Below are 18,124 nucleotides of genomic sequence, written 5' to 3' on the forward strand. Positions count from 1 at the left end.
TGGCTGCACGGCCGCTGTTTAGGCGACCGTTACACTCGGTACCTCTCGCGAACGAGAGCCGAGACGGACCCTGCTGCCGTGGCCGAACCACTAACAGCAGGTGAGGAAGTGCCGGTGTTAGCCACAACACCTCTGGTCCCCGTAGTCTTTCTTCCTTGCGGAAGAAGAGACGGGATCCTGCCCCCGCAAGAAGCAGGGTGAGCCAGCGGAAGAACCCCCCGTCTCACCAGAGCGAGACGGGCCCTTAGAAGTTCCCGAAGGAGCGACTTCTTAGAGGCGACCTTCTTCTTCTTCGGCGGGGGAGCCTTAGAAGAAGAAGGGGAAGAGGCGGCAGACGACGACGACGACGACGAAGAAGACGATGAAGACGACGACGACACCTTCCTCCTCTTCTTCTTCTTCCTCGTCAACCTCCTCAGGACCGACGTCAGATCTGTCATCCAGAGCGGAGCCGGGGCTGCTGTTGCCGAAGCAACAGGGCCCGGACGCACCTGTCCGAACAGATCAGCATCGGGAGCAGCGGCGCCAGGAACAGGAACAACGTCAGCAGGTGCAGGCATTACAGGAACGGCAGTAGAGACGGCAGGAGCAGGTACAGGAACGGCAAGCAGTGTGGTCAACGTCACGTCCGTGAACGGCGGCTGGGCAGGCACGGCAGGTACGGCAGCTGTGCAGGCGGTCCAGATGGACGGACCAGCGGCACAGCCATCCTGGTACTGGTGGGAGGTCCAGGGGCGAGCTCTTCGGGCACACGAAGTCCGGTCGCGGCAGCACGGCAAACCCAGGTGGCGGCATCACACTCCCCCGAGGTACGGCGACTGGCCCCTGCACCGATGTAGTAGGTGTTACAGAGACCGCGTGCGGGGTGTACACCAGGTGAGGAGGTGAAGCGTAGCCAGGTGTTGTAAGGATCGTGGTGGTGGTCGTAACCGTCGCATGGGTGACCGCCACGGAGCCAGCGAGATGGTAGAGCAGCCCCTGGACACTCGGCACGCCCTGCAGCCCCAACGATGCCCACACCTGTCCGAGGTCGTCCTTCGCGGCAACCGCACCTGAGGAAGCAAAAGTCGGGTGATTAGGAGGATCCTCTACCCGCTCGCGCGAAGACGAACGGATAGAGGACCCAGAGTACAACTCGACGTCAGGGTATCTAGCGCCCTCCTCCACACTCGACAAGTCAGGTGAGGAGAAGGACCTAGAAACCCCCCCCCGAAGGGGAAGGCGCCAAACGTGGAAGCTGAGCGGGTGGCAGGAAAGAAGACGAAGTGTCCGTAACCAAAGGAGTCGCGGGAGAGCTTTCTGACGACTCCTTTGCAGGCCTTCGCTTCTTCCTGCCCTCATACAAAGTCCACTGCGCCTCCGACCAATTATTACAAACTTCACATGGCTCGGCTCGGGTGCATTTGCGCCCCCGACACCGAGCGCACAAAATATGAGGGTCAATCTCCGGGAATGAGCGGAACTTTCCGCATTTACGCCCTTCGGTACCCGGGCATAGTCTCCGTGGGGTAGCGAGGCGAGGAGATTCCATCATTGACCAATAGATCACAATTAATTAGAAAGAGAGAAATGATTGTACTTACAATGATTCTATCATACACAAACACAACCATATACTCAGGAAAGCAAACGACGAGAAGCGGGCAGAGAGCGTCGAACACACACGTCCACTCGCTGTGAGGCCGAAAGCAAAAGTGATTTGTTTACCTCCCAGTCGCGCGCGCGCAGGCGCCTGTCGGACAAGCAGTTTAAACTACCGAACCCCTTGTTCGAAAGCTTACGACCTATCCAGCTGCCGCTAGTACCTTCCTATTGTAAAGGACCGAAGGTTTGTATGCCGTGTCGGAACAATGAGACTTTCCCATGTTTACCACCAGACCTAGGTCTTTTGCTAAATTCAATGTTTGATTCAAGTCCTCCAAGACATTGACTTCTTGATTGGGATCTTATCAACCAGTCGTCCAGATAAAAAGACACTCTGATCCCTCTTAAATGCAACCATCTCGCCACATTGGACATCATCCTCGTGAACACTTGGGGGGCTGTGCAAAGGCCGAAGCACAGGGCCTTGAACTGAAAGACCCTGTCCTGAATCACAAACCTTAAATACTTCCTGCTTCCTGGATGAACTCGAATATGAAAGTATGCGTCTTGTAAGTCCAGGGTCACCATCCAGTCCCCTGGACGTACCGCTGCCAGTACTGAATTGTTCGTCTCCATAGTGAACTTGGTCTTTTCTACGAAAAGATTCAGTTGACTTACATCCAGAACTGGCCTCCAACCTCCCGATGACTTTGCAACCAGGAACAACCGGTTGTAAAATCCCGGAGATTCGTGATCCAGAACAGGCTCTATGGCTCCTTTCTCTAGCATGGAAGCTACTTGCTCCACAGAGCCGCTTTCTTCACTAAATCGTTGTAATTTGCCCCGAGGGCTCTCGGAGATGTTGCGAGAGGAGGTCTCTTCAAGAAAGGAATCTTGTACCCTTCCCGAGCTACGTTGACAGCCCAGGGAATCTGCCTTCATGTTCTGCAACTTCCCAAAAACACCTTGAAGTCTGGCTCCCACTGTCGTCTGGAGACTGATATCTCATTCTTTTAGAGTGGTCTTGGCTCTCTTTTAGTGGGTACTCTCTTACCCTAAAGGAGGGTCGAGCGAATGTTCTACCTCGAAAGGGTTTGTTGTGAAGGCCTAGTTTTCCTTTGGAGTTTTCTTAACCAACTTGGATGGTAAGAACTTCTTAACTGAAGACGAGAGAAGATCTTGAGTGGCCTTCTGAGAGAGAGGAGCTATATCCCTAATCACCTCTCGAAGGAAACAGCTGTTTTCGAAAGGGGAGAGAACAGCAACTCCGATTTCTGAGAGTTAGAAACTCCTTTTGAAGCGATGGTTGAAGGGCCTTCTTTGCCGAAATTGACAGAGTCATCTTAAGGAAAGAGGACTTCTTTGGAGTCCTAGTCTTGGAAAACTGTGATAAGGGAGATAAAGGAGCTGTCGGTTTGAAATTCCCCTTCAAAAATAGAGAAGACGTGAAGTCAGAACCTTTTATAATCTGAAGAGGTTCCGTATTCTTTTCCCCTCAACTAATTCCAATTCCTCTCTGCTAAGAAATGAAAAATCTTGCAAATCACTGTCGTGTTGACGCTTCGCTGACGAATAACGTCCTGCCGCCTGCGTCCTGCGGCTAACGAAGAATCGTGTCCTGCCGCCTCTCGATGTCCTGCCGCCTGCGTCCTGCGTCCATCGTAGACACATCTGCTTCCTGTCGCCTGCGTCTTGCGTCACAATTTGATCCCGAGTCCTGACGTTTGCGTCCTGCTTCTTCCGAAACCATTTTCTTCTTCCTGCGTTCTGCGTCCTGAATAACCAAGCGATCGCCTGTCCTCGTAGCGGCAGTGCGTCCTGCGTCCTCGGCGAACGCGTCCTTGTTTCTTCCCTCTTAGAAGACTTAACGGGAAGGAAATCGTCCTTCCGCCTCGAAGATGCCTGCACAGGAGCATCCCAAGACTTCACAAGAACTGCCAGCTTAGACTGCATTTCCCTTAAGAAACCCTTCGTACTATCATCCTGAATGGCAGAGGACGAAGGAGGAGGATTACGAGCGGGACTGCGACGTAACGGAGAGCGATGCTTGTACTCTACCCGACGGAGATAGACGAGGGGAGATAAACAAGAAGATGGAGGAGAGTCTCTCATCGAAATCCAAGGACGAGAAGGCCGTACTAAAGTCCTCTTTAGTACGAAAAATCCTCTTCCTCTTGATCGAACTGCGTCCCTCCCCGTCTTCCGAGAGGACAACACCTCAGGACTACTCCAAGCCTCACGATCTTGAGCATGTCTCTCGAGAGCGGTCGATGTCCTGAAAGTCCTCTTGAGGGGGCGAGACACAACTGCATACCGACGTTCCCGCTCGGAAGTCGAACCATCCGAGGACGCACACTTCCCAGTTACGCCTTTTCTGCGGCGAACTGCAACAGCCTGGGAACTTGCAACAGGACTGTTCGAAGGGACGCCTGACCGCGACAAAACCTCTCTCCGCCTCCCTTCGACTTGTCGACATGCCTTCTCCCTTGGGTCTGGGAGCTTGACAGAGGTCTAGGTCTAGGAGCACGAGAGAGACGATCAGACGCCCCCTCCACTACACTTTCACTGACATCAAAAGCACTAACTTTATCCGTAAGTCGCTGATATCTGGTCGCCCATGGACGCAAGGGCAGCGAACACCTTCACAATTTGTGTATCGTTCGCCTCCTCCGATACAGCAGCGGGCGCAGGAGATACCTGGGGAGAAGGAACTACCAATTCTACGTTAGAAGGAGCTGGAGAGGAAATACATTCACTCCTTTTACTAGAAGAATTCGACTTCTCACTACGAGAAACAGATCTCCTTACACGATCTTTCTCAAGCCTTTCAACATATTTCATAAATATCTTCCATTCCCTTCTCTGATAAATTCTCACATCAAACACCTATTCTCCCAAGTACACACATTCTCTCTACACTTCTTACAAATGTATGAGGGTCGACCGAAGCTTTCGGCAACCTTACCTTACACCCCTCTTTTACACAAACTCTAAACATACTTCCAGCATCAGACATCTTTAAAGAACAATCCAAAGCGAATGCCAAGCTAACGTTTCCGAGTACAATACCAAAGATCCATGAAAAGTCAGCAACGAGAATGAAAATCCTAGCAGGGAACCACCAACAATGTTGCCGGTTCGGCTGGCAGAGAAAATCTGGCCCAATTGGGAACGGTTCCTAGCGCTAGCGCCACGGTAACGGGGTGGTGGTTGCCTGAACTACTAATAGGTTACTAGCGTTTGCCGCGAGTTTTGAAAATTTCTGCCAGGTGGAACAGAGAATATAGCTATATATATACCTGCCAGGTAAGTGTCATACATTAAAATAGTAAATTTATTCCTATTTCCATCAGTGTCAGCCTATATATTTTTACCCTGCAACATTTATGGGACAAAGATGCCTTGCAATGGTATGGAATGGAATACAGAATTTGGGCCACAGGCCAAGTGCTAGGACCTATGAAGTCATACAATACTGACAGGGAAACTGACAGTAAGAAAGTTTGAAAGGTGAAAGATGGCTTGAAAACATCAGTTCTAAAGGTTCAGATAAATAAAATCCCACTAATACCATAATAAATGACAAACTACCAACAGCATCTTTCTCAACAAGGAATAGCATTGGATAAGTTGAACCTCAATTCTGCCAAGTATATGAATGCTTTAAAAATAAATAGTATTAGTCAATCCTAGCAAAAATGGCTTGAAGAAAGAGATTTCCAACCATGCAGACACCAATCTACCTAAAATTTTACATTACAAACAGCATGGCATATTTAATGAAGACAGTACCATGCTTTGGAAGATTGGTAAAGCCATCTTACTGTAGGATTGGGTTGCAAAAGCCTAATGCCTTAACTTAAAATTGCACATTAGCTTATTATCCAACATAAACCCATCCCAGGTTGCCATGACATTTACCAGGGTAACAGAGGTCTCTACCCCTTTAAGCCCAAAGTACATTGTCTAAATTGCAGTTAAATCTAGCTTTAAGCCCAATGCATATTAATTTTGTAAGATATGCTATAACCATCAGCGTAAATTGTTTATTTGAAGAAAAGACATATCTATTAAGCCCGAAATGGCCTACCTCAGGTAGTAACCAAACTCCTCTTCAGGATAGAAAAGAATAGGAAAACAATTTAGGCCAAAGGCAATGCTCTGGGACCTGAGATCATTCAGCGATGACAGGTAAATTGACAGTAGGAAGGTCTGACTAGTGGAACAGGACAAAATCCTCCCAGTTGCATTATGAAACATGTTAAAAGAGGGTGGGAAGATAGGGTGAATCTGAACAATAGTGCCGTGTCCACTATTTCTTTGGAAATTGCAATTTCCTATTGTATTTTGGTTGCTTATTAACAGTTTTCTGTTAGTTTTTGGCAGTTAACTGTAATTAACCTGTAATTTACCTTAGAACTCTATCCTATGGTAAGGGGGACCAATTGGGAATGCAGGGTTTTGGGTGGAGTAGACCAAGGGGAGAATTTTTGCCCCAGAACTCTATCCTACAGTAAGGGGGACCGATGGGAAAGTGGGGTTATATCATTTGGAAGAAGGTTTTGGCATTTTATTGTGGTATTTCCTGTTACAGGGTAAAGCACCACGTGGTGGTATTTCCTGTTACAGGGTAAAGCACCACTGTGCGGCCAGGCGACCACCTGTACGGTTACGCGACCACTTCCCCAATAAAATGTTATTGTCATGATACAATAAAGTTTTATGCATACTTACCTGGCAGATATATACTTAGCTATAGACTCCGTCGTCCCGATAGAATTCGAATTTCGCGGCACACTCTACAGGTAGGTCAGGTGATCTACCGCCCCGCCGCTGGTGGCGGGAATAGGAATCATTCCCGTTTTCTAAGACAGATTTTCTCTTCCACCTGTCTCCTGAGGGGAGGTCGGTCGGGTGGGCCATACACCGTATATATCTGCCAGGTAAGTATGCATAAAACTTTATTGTATCATGACAATAACATTTTTATGCATTCAACTTACCTGTCAGATATATACTTAGCTGATTGGCACCTTTGGCGGAGGGTAAGAGACAGCTAATCTACTGAAATAGACAGGAAACAACATATGTTGTAGGTAATAAAAATAAAAACCTTGATTCCTACCTGTGTTAGCGAAAGACTTCATGGCTACTGCCTAGGAGCCCATATCGCTTCAAGAGCCTCAGCGAGGTAGTGACCTCATGCTAAGAGTTCTTGATGGTCTGTTACCGGGGTCTTACCCACTTACGCTTCAGAACCTTAGGATCTTTGTCAATGGGGTCCTATCCACTTACATGACAAAACACCTTGCCTATTGGCATGATCATAGAGCACGACACTAATCCCGATCACCTGATCCTGCATTGGGGTTAGTACTACGATTGAAAGGAGTCATCCCCGACATCCTTTCAAGCAACCCACAACTCACAACAATATTAAAACTAATTATTAAATATTTAAAAACAAATTTAAGGATCAGCGTCTGCTCCATTTCCCAGCATAGTATCCGCTGATACATAAGGTACCAAGAGAGAAACATTTATCGTATGTTATTCTAACATCCTTTAAATAGTGGGATGCAAATACTGAATTGCACCTCCAATAAGTTGCCTGCTAAAATGTTTCTCATGGACATATTCTTCGTAAAAGAAAGGGAAGTTGCCACAGCCCGGACTTCGTGAGCTTTCACTCTCAGCAGCTTTTAAAGAGTTCTCTTGCAATTCCTATGAGCTTCGGTAATTACATTTCTGACAAAGAATGCCAGTGCGTTCTTTGACATCGGTCTCTTGGGGTTTCTTACGAACACCAAAGACCTTGTCGACATCCCTGAAGCTGTGTCTTCTTTTCTAAATAAAATTTTAAGGTCCTGACTGGGCAAAGGGACCGATCCAACTCTCTTCCTACCAGAGAAGAGAGTCCCTTGACTTCGAAACTTCTAGGCCAAGGTTTAGAAGGGTTCTCATTCTTCGCTAGGAAAAGATCCTGGAAAGAAATGACAGCCGAGTCTTTTCTAAATCCCACCCGAGAGTCCAAAGCATGCAATTCACTGATCCTCTTAGCAGTTGCATAGACCAACAGGAATATGCATTTGCTAGTAAGATCTCTGAATGAGATTTTATCTATAGGTTCGAACCTGTCCGACATCAAGAACTTTAGGGACAAGCGTCCAGGTTCCCAACTCGGGGGATTGAGATCTCAATTTCTTAGTCTCGAAAGACCTGATGAGATCATGAAGATTCCTTATTATTCTCGAGATTCAGCCCTCTGTTTCTAAAAACAGCTGAGAGCATGCTCCTATATCCCTTAATAGTTGATACTGCCAATTTGGATTCTTCTCTTAAGAACAGGAGAAAATCCGCGATTTCGGTTACAGAGGTATTGGAAGAGGACAGCTTCTTCGACCTACACCATCTACGGAAAACTTCCCACTTCGATTGGTAGACCCGCAGGGTAGGCTCTGCGGGCTCTAGCAATTGAAGTTGCCACTTTCTTTGAAAAGCCTCTCGCTCTGACCAGTCTTTCGATAGTCGAAAGGCAGTCAGGGAGAGACTTTGGATGTTTTTGTGGAACCTCTCGAAGTGGGGTTGTCTGAGCAGATCTGTCCTGTCTGTAGTGAGGATCTGGGGAATTCCACCGTCCATTCCAGTACCTCTGTGAACCAGATTCGGGAAGGCCAAAAGGGAGCAATTAGAGTCATTCTCATTCCTTCCGATGCCACAAATTTTCTTACTATCGTCCCCCAGCAATTTGAATGGGGGAAAAAAAAAAAAAGCGTATGCATCTATGCCTGACCAATCCATGAGGAAGGCATCGATCGCTGTGGCTCTGGGATCTTCTTCTAGCGAGCAGAAGTTGTCTATTTTCCTGGAGAGGAACGTGGCAAACAGGTCGATCTGGGGTCTCCCCCAGAGTGACCATATTTGTCTGCAGACTTCTGAGTGGAGCATCCACTCTGTCGGGAGAACCTGGTTCTTTCTGCTCAATCTGTCTGCCCTTAGTTTTTACTCCTTGGACAAACCTTGTACGCAGAAAATAATGCCCCGTTCCTCTGTCCAGGTTAATAGAGCTCTCGCTATTTCGTTCAGAGAGAAAGAGTGAGTGCCCCCTTGATTCCGGATGTAAGCCAGAGCTGTGGGTGTTGTCGGAATTGACTTGAACTACCGCCTCTCTGACTTCCGCTTCGAAGTATTCAGGGCTAGATGAATTGCCAGGAGTTCCTTCGCATTGATGTGCAGAGTAGTTTGTGTCTGGTCCAAACCCCTGCTACTTCCTTTGGACCCAGTGTTGCTCCCCACCTGTTTTTCCCCGAGGCATCGGAAAACAACACTCGGTGAGGGTTCCGAATCAAGAGGGACACCCCTTCGTTCCTTGTTAATGGGGTTAACCACCACTCTAAGGTCTGATTTTATCCCCTGTTGGATGGGAAAATTGTCTGACAAGTCTCCTGTCTTTTGACTCCACATCCTCTTTAGATAAAATTGCAGAGGTCTGAGATTTAATCTTCCCAGGGAAATGAACTGCTCTAACGAGGAAAGGTGCCCAGCAGACTGAGCCATTCCCTCGCCGAGGTCCGTTCTTTCCCTAAGAAGTTCGAGATCTTTTCTAAGCCTTCGAGTAATTCTGTCTTGAGATGGAAACGCCCGAAAACCCCGAGAATCCATCTGTATCCCCAGATAGACTATGTTCTGTCTGGGGATCAATTGTGATTTCTCGAGGTTCACGAGCAGTCCCAAAGATTTTGTCAAGTTCAAAGTCTTCTCCAAGTCCTTCAAGCACTGATTTCCGATTTTGCTCTTATTAGCCAATCGTCCAGATAAAGGGATATATTTTTTATCCCCTCTAGATGTAGCCATCTCGCAACGTTCATCATTAGCCTCGTGAACACTTGAGGGGCCGTTGAAAGGCCGAAGCATAGGGCTCTGAATTGGTATACTTTCCCCTGCATCATGAATCGGAGATATTTCTTCGATGATGGATGCAGGGGGACATGAAAGTATGCATCTTGTAGATCTAAGGAGACCATCCAATCTCCTGGACGAAGAGCCGCAAGAACCGATTTTGATGTTTCCATAGAGAACTTTGTGTTCTCCACAAATCGGTTCAATGCGCTCACATCCAGGACCGGTCTCCACCCTCCCGAGGATTTCGGAACCAGAAAAGACGGTTGTAGAATCCTCGGGAATGCGGATCCCGAACCACTTCGATGGCCTCCTTTTGCAACATCTGTTCTACCAGTTGCAATAATGCTTCTTTCTTGCAGGGTCCCTGTATTGGGCTGACAGTTCCCTCGGGTTATTCGTAGTCAAGGGAGGTCTGTCTCGAAATGGGATCATATATCCCTTTGTTACCACGGAAAGGGACCAAACAAATTTCTGCCTGTCTCCGAGCCCATTCTTCGGAAAATTTCCGAAGTCTGGCTCCTACCGGTGCTTGAAGGACTGTTGTCTCATTTAGCTCTCTTGATAGGTCTGAAGGAAGGCCTACCTCTCTTCTGCACTCCTCTTTTCTTAAATTAAAAGAGGGTCTGGCCGAGGTACTTCCTAGAAAGGGCTGTTGAGGAGCCCGAGTCTCTCTCTTAATAGATCCGAAGAATCCTCGATTTCTTTGCAGATTGGGCCAACAGATCTTGTGTGGCTTTTCTGTCAAAGAATGAGAATATCTTTTACAAGATTTGAAGGAACAATTGGTCCGACAGAGGAGCATACAGAAGAGTGACCTCTGAGTAGGAGTAACTGCTTTCGTCAGAAAAGAGCTAAATAAGACTCTCTTCTTCAGAATACCAGTACCAAACAGAGAGGCCACCTCTCCCGATCCATCCTGAACCGCCTTGTCCATACAGGAAGAACACTATGAAGGACTTCTGGACTAAAGATTCCTCCTCCTTAGTGTCTTTTTGGCCAACACCCCCAAGGGAACCGCAGTTCCAGAAGTTAAAAACTTCTAAGACATTAAACAATCCCTTGAGGAGATGGTCCATCTCAGAAGTCCCCCATGTGATCTTTGCTGATGACAAGGCTTGTCTCCTAGACGAATCTACCAGATTCGAAAAATCTGCTTCGGCAGTGGACGGGAGAGCTAGACCCGTGGTTTTGCCCGTTCTCGTACCAAATTCCCTTCTTCCCTGATAGTCTGGAAGGAGGGCAGGTAAAGACTGTCTTCCCCGCCTTCTCCTTGGATTCCAACCAATTTTCCTACGAATCGGAGAGCTTGTTCATGGAATGGTTGGCTTCATTTTAATAAAAGATGATTGTTTCGGGACCTTCGTGCTGTAAACAAAGACCTTGGAGAAGGAGGAGCAGTAGGGCTAAAGAGTCCCCAAACTCTTGAGTAAGAGGGCTGCCAGCGTCTTGTAATCTGACAAACCCGAGAGCGAGTGATTTTCAGAGTCCGAAATCTCTTCCAAATCCAATTCCGAAGAGGATTGTTTATTTCCAGTAGGAGACTGGCCTCTTGCACCATCCACCCCACTCTCGCAAGAACGACGACCGCTTGTGCGATAACTTGCGTCCCTACGAGAGATAGGTTTGATCCTGCAAAACGACCTTATCCTTCTCCTGGCAAGAGCGATGGCCGCTTGTGCACACCTTTCTCCTCTGTCAGACGAAGGATGCCTCCTCTCCTATCGCTTTCTCCGGAACGACCTATGTCCTGACAAGGAATACGGCCGCTTGTGCGACACTAGAGTCCTTGTCAGGTAAAGGTTTATCCTTCCGAAAGCCAAACAAATCTTCCTGCTTAATTGTCTTTTGGAAGAAGTTCGTCTCTTATTTGTCACTTGTGGCTCATTGCGCCGGTTGACGCTCGTGATTCCTTGCGCCAAGCTGGCGCTTCTGGCGCATTTCGGCAGGGTGGCGCTTCCGGCGCTTCTGGCGCATCTGGCGCATCTGGCGTCCTCTGGCGCCTCTGGCGCTTATGCGCATTTCGCCAGGCTGGCTCTTCTAGCGCATATGGCGCTTCTGGCTCTTCTGACTCGTATGGAGTCTCAAACTCATCTGGCGCATCTGGCGCATTGCGCCAGGTTGGCGTTTTTGGCGCATTCTTCATACTCCTCCGAGTATAAGCGAAACTTCCGTTTCTTCTTTCTTTCCCTTCGTCTTCTTTATAGGAAGGGAAAGAGTCCTTTCTCCTGGGAGTTTCCTTAGTACAAAAACTCCTACTAAGGCTGAAAGTTGCTCCTGCACATTTAGGATAATTTTTGCAGCCGCACTCTCTTTTCCTTCCCTGATTCAGGTGAGGAAATGTCTCGAAGCGGAGGCAACTCCGATTTCCGTTTAGGAAACCAATCATTTTCTTCTTCTCACAAGGTGATAGATCGGAGAAAAGCTCAGGGCTTGAATCTAAAGTAGGAGCCTTCCAACTTCTCTTTAAGGGGCGTGACAGTCATCAGAACTCCATCCCCTTACATTCGGTGAAGAATCTGACGAAGAAAAACACTTTCTTTAGGATGCTTTTTCGATAGCGATCCTTGGCAGTTCGGGTCGTCACAGAATCTGCCGAGGGGACGCCTGATCGGTGGGGATTCTCCGTAACCTCCGTAAGGCTTTCGACATTCCTTCTCCTCTGGGCCTGTGAGCTTGGAAGAGGTCTAGGCCTGGAGCGAGACGAGCCGATCAGACGCACCCTCCACTGCACTAGGGACACTTAATTCACTATCACTGTGCTTACCTTTCAACGTCAGCATTTTGACGTTCCATCCTGTGTAGCGCAGCTCTAAGATCTGCAATTTCCGTTGCCGATTTGCAGTCTTAGTACTAGAGGAAGAAAGATAGAGGTTTAGGGTTAGGTGTTAATTTAATAGGCTCGTTAGAGCGAGACCTACTTACGCTTCTGGAGGAAGCCTTCCTAGCCCTATCCATATCTAATTTCCTTAAATATGAATTTAAATTCTTCCATTCTTCCTCATTCATATTTACACATTCATTACAGGTGTTAGAAATTGAACATTCATTCCTTCTACACCCCTTACAAACTGTGTGAGGATCTACCGAAGCCTTCGGTATCCTCACCATGCATCCCTCCTTTACACACTGTCTTCTAACCGTAAAGCTAGAATCCGACATCATGAGAAATATTCAAAACCAAGTCCAAAAAACAGTCCACGAAAGAGTATGCCAAACAAAGATCCAATACGTCCACCAAAATAACCGCTTAGAAGATCATAGCGATGAAAAATACGAAAATCAATCAGGAGTAACAACAACAATGTTTGCTGTCACGGCCGATAGAGAAAATCTGTCTTCAGAAAACGGGAATGATTCCTATTCCCGCCACCAGCGGCGGGGCGGTAGATCACCTGACCTACCTGTAGAGTGTGCCGCGAAATTCGAATTTCTATCGGGACGACGGAGTCTATAGCTAAGTATATATCTGACAGGTAAGTTGAATGCATAAAAATAACTAGCACTTCCAGTAACCTGAATTAGATGTCAGTAACAAGCCAACCTCTGTGGAAGCAGCACCTCGAGACCTCTACTTTCCTCTCAAAGTAAGTGTTTTCTCCCAAGTTAGAAATTAAGGCCATAATTTCCGATTAAGCTGAAGCTAATGAAAGTCTAGCCATGCTCAATACTAGCTTACCTCCATGACGCTTTCGGAACTTTTACTTACATCGCCTTACACTAAAAGATTGACGCCATCTCGATGTTTGCGGAATCACTTGTGTAAACATACTTCCCATTTCCTTTGCTAAATCCGCACACCACTTGTACCCATAGACGCTGAGATACTTTCTTCACAACAATCTTAAACGACGATTGTGTTTACGTTTGCGACTGGAAAACCTGTAGATTGTTTGGGAATAAGAAGAGTGTGCTAGATAACGTTTAAATAATTAGTTAAACACCTGAATAAGGTTATGAATTGCATAAATTTATTACTTATTCATGATAATTCATTTGAAAATATTCGTTGTAAAAGTAACCAGATTCCTGACACAAATTTCATCTGTTTAGCTGTGAACATTAGCTACGATGTGTTGCTTGCACTTTCTTTTTTTTTTATAACTGTTGCCAATTGGTTTGTGTTTACTCCAAACTTTGGAAAAGACTTACACAAAACCGTGGAAAGAAGTGAATTTAGCGTATCTATTTGTAATATATATACATAAATATTAGAGCAATTTTATCATTATTGCATTACTATAACATCTACAATTCAAGGAAAGTTTGTAAAGGCATCAGCGCATGTGTCAAGTTCCACTAAATTGGCAATGATGACTTGCCATAACTAGCACGCATTAAAGGTTACATTTGTTTCAGCTGTACAATTATTAAAAATTAAAAACAAATTATTTCAGCCATTCAATTATTAAAAAAAGTCAAAATATTGATATGGACTTGAATAAATGAAAAATGCTAGCAAAAAAGTACAGGCAGTCCCCAGGTTACGAAAGGTTCGGCTTACGACGTTCCGAGGTTAAGGCGCTTTTCAATTATATTCATCAGAAATTATTTCCAGGGTTACGACGCCTACAACGCTGATCTGCCTGAAGAAATAAAACACCAAAAATGCAAAATAATCAATATTTGAAGTTTTTTTATGAAAAATTCAATAAGAATGCAATTTACTTAGGATTTTTTACGATGTTCCGGCTTACGACGATTTTCAGCTTACAACGCGTCTCAAGAACAGAACCCCCGTCGTAACCCGGGACTGCCTGTACAAGCTTTTTCTCATAAACAATTCACTAAACCACTGTCTGCTCGACTCTGGATTCTGGCTGCCAAATGCACAACAAGCCTGAAAAATTACTGCTGCAAAGAAACTCTCATGTTTGTCAAGTGAAATTTGGAGTGAATTAAGAATGAAATGTATAAAATTACAATCAAATAAGCACTGTGGAGTTTCAGTTGTGATGACAGTAAGACCACCGATTACAAGGTAAAAATACATTTCAGTTCAAAAAATGACGCCGAGAATAAGATGTCTCATACTTTCACTAGTGTAGGAAACAAAATGTTCTTTTATTGTGCTGATTACAACTATACAATCTTCATATCAATAAATGTTACATAAGCTATATACACAAATATTGTTCAAATGAGGCCTTGGAAGGCTGGGAGGGACGTGGCCGCAATTGTAGAACGAATTGCGCTCACAACCATACCACTTTATACTGGATTTAAAAACTGCCTTGAATACATTAGTTTACATGCTAATTTTACTTTGTTTGGCAATTTCTCATATATCTCATTTTGTTGACGAAACTAAATTCTTTTGAATGGTATGCTTAAATATTGAATTTTATTGTTGTTTCATCTATTATCAAATGAAAAAGTGGTCGGCAGATCTAGGTAATAACTCCACATCGGGTATTTCTTTGTAAAATGTTTATTGTTATAAATACAATTAAGTTTTGTTCATACTTACCTGGCAGATATTATATATAGCTGTATTTCTGACGTCGTCCGACAGAATTTCAAAATTCGCGGCACACGTAGTGGGGCGGTCAGGTGGTAGTACCCATTCCCGCCGCTGGGCGGCGGATATCAGGAACCATTCCCATTTTCTATTCATATTTATTCATGGCCCTTGTCTCCTGAGGGGAGGAGGGTGGGCACTCTAAGTATATATATCTGCCAGGTAAGTATGAACAAACTTAATTGTATTATAACAATAACATTTTGTTCATGAAACTTACCTGACAGATATATATATAGCTGAATCACACCTTCGGATGGTGGGTAGAGACAGACTAGGATTTTTTAGGAAATTTAAATTAAAATAAAAGATTAACTTATTGGTTCCTTACCTGATAGCAAAGTAGACTATGTGATTACTGTCACCTAAAGCCTGCTTATGCTTTATCAGAGTTGCCAGCCAGGTTATGACCTGTAGTGCTGGTGCTCTCTGGATGCTCTGTCAACGGGGACGTGACCACAATGCGACAAGACATCTAGGCAAACATATGGCAGTAACACAGCAACCGACCACCGACCTACCAACTAACGCAAAAAACCCCTGATATTAACACTATGGAATGGAGATTTCACAGAAGATCTCACCATCAACCAAAAACACAATAAACTAACCTAACTAAGCGTAAGGGATAGGGAGAGAGCTACCTTCAGCCCCCAAAACTGTGTCTGCCGAAATGTAAGGTCCCAAAGAACTACAGTTTCTCGTAAATCGTTCTCACACCCGGAGGTAATGTGAGGCGAATACGGAATTGCTCCTCCAGAAAGGTGCTATCAAGAATATCTCTGATAGACATGTTCCTTTGGAAGGCAGAGAGGTAGCTACGGCTCTGACCTCGTGAGCTTTCACTTTTTTTTTAAAGAGGCTCATATCAGTCTTCTGGCAAGATGAATGAGCTCTTAATGACGTCCCTCAAGAGCAAGCACAGCATTCTTCGACAAAGGCAAATCCGGTCTCTCACCGAGGCACCAGAGATTACCTGAGGGACCTCTTATCTCTCTAGTCCTATTCACATAGAACTTGAGAGCCCTGACAGGGCACAGGGCTCTCTCTGGTTCTTGACCCACGAGACTCGATAATCCTTTGATTTCAAAGCTCTTTGGCCAAGGATTAGACGGGTTTTTCTTCGTTCTTAGCCAAGAAAGAAGGGTTCAACGAGCAGACAGCGCTGTCTCCCTTGAAACCCACTAGGCTACTGAACGCTTGGATTTCACTAACTCTCTTCGCCGTCGCCAGAGAAGTTAGGAAAAGCGTTTTCCCTCGTTAAGTCCCTTAGAAGAAGCTTCATGGAGAGGCTCAAAGGGACTTAGCATCAGATGTTTCAACACCACATCCTAAATTCATCCATGAGGGCGGTCTTGCTTGCGGAATTTTGGTGGTTTCAAACGACCTTAAGAGATCGTGCAGATCCTTATTGTCGGAGAGGTCCATTCCTCTGTGGCGAAAAACGGCAGACAACATACTCCTATAACCCTTGATTGTAGGAACTGCCAATTTTTGCACATTTCTTAGATAGAGTAAGAAATCTGCTATCTGATTCACAGAGGTCGTGGAAGGAGGAAAATTCCTTCCTTCTTGCACCATGCCCTGAATGGAGGACCACTTAGACTGGTAGACAGCTCTTGAAGAGGCTCTTCGAGCATTAGCGATTGCTCTCGCAGCTGCCCTTGAAAAGCCTCTCGCTCTGGCCAGCTTTTCGATAGTCTGAACGCAGTCAGGGCCAGAGCGGAGAGGTTTTGGTGAAACCTTTTGAAGTGAGGCTGTCTGAGTAGATCTCTCCTCCAGGGCAACGTTCTTGGGAAGTCCACAAGGAACGTCATGACCTCTGTGAACCACTCTCTTGCTGGCCACATTGGGGCAATCAGAGTCAACCTTGTCCCTTCTGACGCTGCGAACTTTCTCATTACGTCCCCCATGATCTTGAATGGGGGAAAGGCGTAAAGATCCAGGTCTGTCCAGTTCCAGAGCAACGCGTCCACTGCAATTGCCCCTGGGTGGGGTCCATAACCGGGGAGGCAGAATACAGAGGAAGCCTCTTCGTCCTTGATGTAGCGACAGGTCTACTAGCGGACGTCCCCACAATTTCCATAACTTTAGACAGACTTCCTGGTGCAAGGTCCATTCTGTTGGTAGAATCTGATTCCGGCGGCTGAGAAGGTCCGCCCTGACATTCTGAAACCCTGCCACGAATCTTGTCAGGATCTTGATGCGGCCTTGCGTCTGCCCATAGTAGAACTTCCTTCGCCAGGAGAAAAAGGGATCTGGAGCGAGTCCCTCCCTGATTCTTTAGAATACGCAAGGGCTGTGGTACTGTCCGAGTTGACTTGAACAACCTTGCTTGACAGTTTTTCTTCGAAGAACTGCAGCGACAGGAATATCGCTGCAGTTCCTTTACATTGATGTGCCAGGCTACCTGTTCCCTCTCCAGGAGCCTGACACTTCTTCCCCCCCTAGTGTTGCTCCCCAACCGGAAATGGAAGCGTCTGAGACAACACTAGGTCGGGGCTCAGAAGATTTAAGGAGAGGCCCTCTCGTAACTTCTGAGGGTCGAGCCACCATCTTAAGTGAACTCTTACTTCGTTGGAGATCCTTAGGATCGCATTTCAGGTCCCCTTTCGACGTCCATTCTTCCGCAAGGAAGAATTGAAGAGGCCTGAGGTGCAGTCTTCCCCAGCGAGGACAAACTTTTCTAGTGAGGAAATGGTGCCCAGCAGACTCATCCACTCCCTCACCGAACAAGCTTCTCTCTCTAGGAAGGCTGCGACTTCTCTAACCCCAGTCGCTGACGTTCCTGGGATGGAAACGCCCGAAAAGCCACTGATCCATCTGAATCCCCAGATACACGATGGACTGTGTCGGGGTCAGATGCGACTTTTTCGGTGTTTGACCAACAGACCCAGAGACTTTGCTAGGGCTAGCGTAAACTGAAGGTCCTTCAGACACTTCTGCCTCGACGACGCTCTGATCAGCCAATCGTCGAGGTAGAGGGATATCCTGATTCCTGACGAATGGAGCACCTTCGCTACATTCCTCATAATCATTGTGAAAACCATTGGGGCCGTGCTGAGACCGAAACAAAGGGCTCTGAACTGCCAAACCCTGTTGTCCAAGACGAATCTCAGG

Source organism: Macrobrachium nipponense, chromosome 36, assembly GCF_015104395.2.
Source record: "Macrobrachium nipponense isolate FS-2020 chromosome 36, ASM1510439v2, whole genome shotgun sequence".
NCBI classification, from domain to species: Eukaryota; Metazoa; Arthropoda; class Malacostraca; order Decapoda; family Palaemonidae; genus Macrobrachium; species Macrobrachium nipponense.